The sequence below is a fragment of the Acinonyx jubatus genome, chromosome A3 (genome assembly GCF_027475565.1).
Source record: "Acinonyx jubatus isolate Ajub_Pintada_27869175 chromosome A3, VMU_Ajub_asm_v1.0, whole genome shotgun sequence".
Classification (NCBI taxonomy): domain Eukaryota; kingdom Metazoa; phylum Chordata; class Mammalia; order Carnivora; family Felidae; genus Acinonyx; species Acinonyx jubatus.
In genome coordinates, this window is record NC_069388.1 from 82,613,231 (window position 1) to 82,620,920 (window position 7,690).

The following is a 7,690-nucleotide window of genomic DNA, read 5'->3' on the forward strand; positions in this document are numbered from 1 at the left end:
ATGGTGTTTAGGAATTTTCTAAATGAGATTTTAGAGATACCAATTAGACTCTGGACTGGATGTCAATACCCTAACATTAACTTGCTGGAGAATAAACAGCAAGGTTTAAGTTTGATGTCTCCATTTTCTATCCTTTTAGGTTTCCCTCATGTGATGTCCATTGTAGATCTGCGGGGTTGGGAAAGGACACAGACTGTTTAAGAAGTTACCATTCAAATGTAAAACAAAAGAAAGAAAGAAAAGAAAGAAAAGGAACAAAAGAAGGAAAGAAAAAAATCAGAATGACCTATTCTTCTTTTCTTTTCTTTTCTTTCTTTTCTTTCTTTCTTTTCTTTCTTTCTTCCTCCTTTCCTTCCTTCCTCTCTCTCTCTCTTTCTCTTTCCCTCCCTTCCTCCCTTCCTCCCTTCCTTCCTTCCTTCCTTCCTTCCTTCCTTCCATCTTTCTCCCTTTCTTCCTTTTGAAAGACTAAAAATGTCACTTGGAAATAAAGGGGGAGGCACGTAGAGATGGGCTAAGAACACAATGGTTGGAGAGAGAGGAGTTGTAAAGACAGCAACCTACATGCCATATATATCTCAGAGGAATAGGCTTCTGCCTACATGGGCTTCATAAAACCAGATGGTATATCTGTTCACAATATTAAAGGGCATCTAGAATTAGCTACAGTAAGTGATCGAAATTTGTCTCAAGAGTGGGCACAGAAAGGCTGCATCTGAAGATGGCCTGTCACTCGGGAGGGTGGAGCTGTTGGGCCTTCTTGTTGACCACCTGACATTCAATATTTAAACTTTAAGTTTTAAGCTATTGAATGATTACTCTGTATTCAAGAAAATTACACGTACAAACAAACCTCCTAAGATTTTTTTCCTCGTGATGAGAACTTTTAAAATTTATTCTCTTAGCAACTTCCAAATACACAATACAGCATTATTATCTATAGTCACTATACTGTGAATTACATCCCATGACTTATCTTATAACTGGGAATTGCTGCCTCTTGACGCCATTCACTCATTTTGCCTATCCCCCAAACCCGTTCCCAAACTCGTTTTATTGCTCTGCCATTTTTGTATTGATTAATCTTTTACCATACTGCTGCTGTAGCTTGGCTTCCTGTTTCCACACTCTTTTCTCTCTGATGTATTTTCCATGCTACCTTTGATGTTACATAAAATGGAGTCAATCATGTGATTTTTTTTTCCTTAAACAACAACAACAACAACAACTCCACCGGCTTTAAAATGTTTACAGCACACAGCCCATTTATTTATTTATTTGCTTATCTATTTTTGTAGGTTACTGAAAGCCTTCAATAATATGGCCTAAATACACTTTTCCAGACTAATTTTCTTTCACCTGTCCTATACCTTTGCCCCTAGTCTTCCATATCCATCCCTTACACAGTGGCCCCCAAAGTATTATTCTCTTTAAGGACCTTTTCAGACTGTTTTTATTTGTCTTTGCCAGAAAGCCCTCTGTATCAAAATCCTACCCATCCTTTAAAAGGGCAGTTTGGATTCCACTTCGTTTCTGGTGTCTTTGCCAAAACTCTTCAGTCTACATTAGTCTCCCCCCGCCCCCATCTTCATCTCCTGTGCTTTCTTATAGCGTTTTGATAATACATCCCTAATGATGGTTATAATAATGACGGCGTCAAAAACTTCAGATGCCTTAACTCATTTAATGCTCCCAGAAACCTGATAGAGAAGGTACTATTATTGTTGTATTTATAGTGGAAGAGACACCAATATTAGCTAATGTTCAGCCAATGTCTAATAGGTCTCAGCCAGTCTTCTCTCTGGATATAATTCTCATGAAGCGTCCTTGACATAAGCTCTACTATGATCACCATCATATATTTGAGGTAAACAAGGTGTCCAGAGATGTTAGACATGACTTTGCCCAAGGTCTCACTGCCAGTAACTGACAGATCAAATCCTGGAATACAAGTAGTTTGGCTCTGGAACCCATACCCTGAACCACTGTGCTAGACTGCTCTGATGAAGAAATACACTGTTTATGAAAAGTATATGCATAGATATAGGTGTATGTGCATATGTGTGCACCTATTATTTATAAATAACAATTAGAATGCGTCTAATTCTCCAGCACAGCACTATGTACATATTAGATGGTTAAATGTTAAATGAATTACGTATCTTGAATTATCGCCGGAGTACTTGCCAACTGAAACAAAGAAAGATTGTTCAGAATGAAGAGCTACAATCGTTCAGTAAAATTCAATGTAAAATCAAGATCAAGGTTACCAAATAATAACAGAATGGGAAGGATTTACATACATATTTAACAGCATATGCATTAGGTAAGGCAACACACAATACCATAAACCTAGAATATACAAATAACTGAGTTACCTGATTTTCCTTTGCAGTTCTTCTTGAGGAAATGTGAAACAGAAAACACGTAATATTAAGCTATGAAATTTTGTAAATCCCCAAGTTTCCCTTGATGGGAGAAATTTCACAAAGAGGCTCACTGCCATGTGTGGGCATCCTGATTGTAATCCACAGACTACTCCTTCACAAGTAGACAAACCACTTCAGGTACTCATGCAGCAATCAGGGCTGAAAGTTGAACAGATTTTGGGAGAGGGCAGGATGAACTGTGAAATTGTTTTTGAGACAGCTTTGACTTCTCCAACTTAGGAAAGAATCAAGGCAACTCATGTCTCCTCCCAGGGTCTGGGATTGTCATTCATCCGAAATGAAGATGGATAGTGGAACTCCAGATTCACCAATTTTAGGTTGATTGAGTGGGAAGACAGATGCCATTCACTTCAGTCCTGAAGCTGTGTTAGAAGCTCTTTCTAGTGTGATTGCCGCAGCTTGACAAGTACTGTAGGAATATTGTTGCCTTTGTAAAGAGTAATAAGTCATTTTTTTAATGTAATAAAATAATTGGAGAAGTTCACAGGTAAGAAATAGGAGTCAAATGTGATAAGATAGGTTTTTAGCTCTGAACTATTAAGTTCCTTGACGACACTTAGCTGAGAGGTTTTGCAATTCCATCCTGTATACTCTCTTCAAAGACAAGGGCTATGGCACAGAAAGGCCTTCCAGCCCCAGCTGCCATGAGTGGGATATGCAGTCTCAATTTATAATGCCTGTATTCTACTTTGTAAGAAAAAATGTCTATTTTTTTCAAAGCAGCAGCCTAGAGAGAGACGGCTTTGGTGTTTGCAGACTCTCTTCTCCTAAAAAAAACTCAGTCCAGGACCAGGACTTCAAATCAAAACAATTTTGGAAATCCCTAATGACTAATGTAACTGATTTCAGAGCAAACCTCTGTTTTGCTCCCTGCTTTCTTGATTTCCCAGCAGACAACGCTCCCTTAATGATTAGTTTAGATTAGTTGTCCCTGCCGTCATAGCCCCTCCTATATCTGTTTTATACAGGACACTGCTAACTCCTAAACTTCCTAGGTATGCCAGTTATACACGAACACAGCCTATGTAGCCCATCAGCCTTTGTTTGACTCTAATAAATATAAGCAAATTTTTAGAAAGCATGTAATTCACCATTTGCTAGGGATTGAGGCTTGCCTGATCCCTGGCTATATATTTACATCTATATGGGCAGGGGAGCAAGGGTAAAAATTTTAGTTGCTATTGTCCTAAGAAATAAATAGATAAAAAGCCATTAACTAGTGGATAGTGATGGTCTTTTGTGGCCATCTCACAGGATTTCCTTTTTTTTTTAATGTTTATTTAATTTTGAGAGGGAGAGAGTGCAAGAGGGGGAGGGTCAGGGAGAGTGGGGGTAGAGGATCTAAAGCGAGGTCCATGCTGACAGCAGAAAGCCCTATGCAAAATCATGACCTGAGCCCAAGTCAAGGCTTAACCAACTGAGCCACCCAGGCACCCCTCACATAATTTTCCATTGATGACTGCTGTTCACTCTGACAGATTTTAAGAAACTTTGCTAGTATAATTTATTGGGTTCAATATTACAGATAATGTGAATAAACAGGGAATGTATATCTTCAAGCTTGTTAAATAGTGTCCATTTCAAATATTCTTCACTGATTTTATTCATATAAATAAATTCATATATTAGAAAGGTATCTTTTGTCAGACTATGTGGTCTGCCTTTTGATTTTGTAAGAATTGCTATTGTATCTGAGGAGCCTGCCTTCAAGGAGCTTTAAGTCTGGTTATTATGGTTAACAGTTCTGGATGACATTTAGCAACTTCCTGAAATGTTATGTGCAAATAGCTACGGAAATGATGAGCAGCCCAGGAGGTGATGATATTGTTGCAAAATAAGATAGCATCGAACCATATATCCAAATAGAAAGGATGGTAATACAGGGCATTCCTAGGCACCAGAATAAGCCATTTGTGTTTGTAACAGCGAACCCAAGAGATGAAGGAGCCCAAGATTAGCATGACTGAAGGCAGATGCAGGGAGGAAGGTAAAGTTTACAATTATTTTTTTTGAGTTCAGAAAAGCCCTTAGAAACAAACCCATCACGGATCTTCTTCCCCAGAAACATTCTTCTCAGTAAAGGGGGAAAGATGAATGTTCAGAGTTTCTGGCCTACAGCCTAGAGCGTCATTCCTTGAATTTACACTCCCTTTTCTCCCTTTTGGCTGATCTTCAAACACAGCCAAAGAATGGAGGGGTTGAGGTCTTCCTTAAATATGGCCTCTCAAAAGCTGATTTTTATGTTTGTTTTTCCTATAGGACTTTGGATGTGAATGGAACACTCCAAAACTGTATTTCCAAATTCCAGACAATCTGTGCTTTCCACTGATTCTGATTTAGGACATACTGGACTTTTTTGTCTGGGTCCATTTGTTTTAAAGAATGGGGAATGTATTACTTACTTAGCCTTTTTGTAGACTATGAAGGGGAGGTTTTTCTTTTCCTTTGGTTTAAGAAATTCTTCAGGTTTAAGAAAATGGAGGGGTAAGAGAAAGTCGGGTACTGTTTAAAACCAGCTCTCAGTTGGCTTGAAGAGAGCAAAAATAGATTTAAAAAAATTTTTTTTTACTCTTTCTTGATGAACTCCATGATTAGGTCTTTCCTCCAAGCAAATTATCCTCACTATATTCATTTTACAATAACCAAAAAAGGTAAAATCTCACGAAGGAGTCTCAGCCTTAACTTTTAATTTCCTGGTTTTTGTCAGCTTATGTCACAACATTAATTTTATTTCCACATAGGAGGGAGGGTTGCAGGTAGTTAATATTACTCTTCTGTACTCCTCTCAGAGGACAAATATCCCATCATTAACACTCAGCTGTTAAAGCACAGAACAAAAGAAAAGTGAGTCAGGGATGTAGAAAGAACTTTCCCTATTTGTCACTATACACACGAGGGTAGGGGTTGCTTTTCCACTGGAAATGTGCCATGGAGTTGGCTTATCATCAGGTGAACCTACCAGCTACAGAAGGTCCCTGGCTTACAGTGATTCAGCTTAGGATTTTTCAATTTTATGATGGTACAAAATGATATGCATCCAGTAGAAACAGTATTTCCAATTTTGAATTTGGATCTTTCCCCAGGCCAGCGATATGCTCTGGAATCCTCTGTTCTGATGCTGGGCAGTGGGAGCTGCAGCGCCCAGTCAGTCACGTGACTGCAAAGGTCAACAACCACGTGACTTCAAAGGTCAACAACCGATATACTTACCACCATTTTGTACCATACAACCATTCTGGTTTTCACTTTCAGTACAGTATCCAATAAATTACTTGCTCTGTTCGATGCTTTCCTATAAAACAGGCTTTGTGTTAGATGATTTTGCCCAGAGGTAGATTAATAGTAAGTGTTCTGAGCACATTTAAGATAGACTCGGTTAAGCTATGATGTTTGGTAGGTTAGGGGCATTTTCGACTTAGGATATTTACAACATATGATAGGTTTATCGGGATATAGTCCCATCACAAGAGGAAGAAGATCTGTAATTAGATAACATTGGACGCAGTGCTGGGAATCTAAGTATGCAACCCTTTTTGGGACCCTGTTCCAGTTCTGGTGATACTTCTACACGTGGGAATTTCTTGCTAATTCCTCATTTGCCCATCCTTTATTTTATATCCCTAAAAATTGAGTTTGAGGGCACTTTACCAAGCTCTTCGAAGCATTTTCTTCCTCCCCTTTGTAAATTCCGAGAGGCTGGGCAAAGCCATGTGTTGGTATAGTTCAGGACCTTCAAACGTTTGTAAAATGCCTATAAATGAAAGAGAGGTGTCCTGGTATCAAGCTAAACCCTGTCTATAATCTGAGGCCTTCCAAGGAGACAAAGAAGCTCTGGCATCCCCTAATATAGTTGCAATACACATAAGATGGTGGCCCTTGAGGTAAACATAAAATAATTGTAGGTAGGGGCTTATGCAAAAAGGCTAAATACTAATTCCTAAATACTAGAAAAGCAGTCACCCTGAAACAATGGGGCAAATTAGCATGCAGCCAGCCCAAGGCTTTTAGCTGCACGCAGGCACATGTACACCCATGCGCGTGGGCGCGCGCGCGCGCGCACACACACACACACACACACACACACACACACACTTACACATAAGCTCACAGTGATGAATGCTTGGTCCTTGCTGGGAGGTCAACACGAAGAATCTTTCTTGGGAAAGCAGCATGTCAGATTTCAGACACTTTCCCTACAAATGGGCTTTCGCTACTCGAAGAGGGGGCTTTCTGATCCAGATAATAAAGTCCGTTTACATGAAAAGATGCCGCTTTCAATGTCATGATTAATTTCGGAAATACCTGGCATCTGAATGAAGCTGAGACTTCAAGAAATGACTGATGATGAGAAAAGATAATTAGGCAAATGTCAAGAGCTTTGCTTGGTGACTGAGGGGCTGGCCGGTCTAGGTTATCGTGTACTCACTCCAAATGGAAATGAAAGGCTTTTGTGGGGAGTTGGGGATGTTCAACCTATGGTTACATATAAACTCTCTTTACCTCACATTTCTTTGGGTTTTACTCCATCGTGACCAGTGGGCAGCCGGCGCTTACCTTCAATGACTTCTTAGTGAATCCCAGACAAAGCTGTCCTTGTTTTTCATGAGGTTGAAAAATGTAAATTTATCTTGCCTTACATGTCATGTGTTCAAAAGTGACCTCTCTGTTCTGAGCCTATTCAAAAATCTCATTGACTTCTCCTCCCCTCCAAAAAGAGAAAAATGAAAAAGAAAAAAAGCCAAACACCACTTAATACTCTGCAGAAAGCACTTTGAAGACAAAGGCTGAAGTGGGTGGTAATGTAAATCTACCCCCTCACACATTGTTTCTGAACCCATTCTTCTCTTCTCTTCTTTCTTTCTTTTTTAATGGTTGTTTTTCCATTGGTGAATTGGAGGATGTCAATGGCTCTGGAGATGAGTGACCTCCATGAGCTCGAGATCAAGTTGATGGAAAGCAGAGGCACCCCTAAGGGGCCAAAGGAGTATTTTTCCAAAGGAACTCCTTAGAACAAAGAGTGGTAAGAGACAGGAAGGTTCTTTTCTTACTTTTTCTGCCTGACGGTACATTGTAAGTCCTCTAAAAAGATATTCATCATAGACTGGATGGTTGTAGTTATACTGTGGTCCATGTGTGATTCGCAGCAATCCTAATTTCTTCACTTTACTCTTTCTTCTTCTGTCTGATTTGACATCTAAAGGAGGAAAGTGACTCCCTCCATGATACCATCCCCAAGCAATGGA

At 39.5% G+C, this 7,690-nt stretch overlaps 1 long non-coding RNA gene across 1 annotated transcript; it reads right to left on the reverse strand.

Annotated features, from left to right (window-relative positions):
• Positions 1 to 2,196: 2,196 nt before the first annotated feature.
• On the reverse strand, positions 2,197 to 7,286 carry LOC128311217 (uncharacterized). Its single transcript, XR_008289367.1, has 3 exons — positions 6,096 to 7,286; positions 5,658 to 5,739; positions 2,197 to 5,265 (listed from the first exon to the last, which is right to left on the reverse strand). It is a non-coding gene; the product is annotated as an uncharacterized LOC128311217 (long non-coding RNA).
• Positions 7,287 to 7,690: the final 404 nt, after the last annotated feature.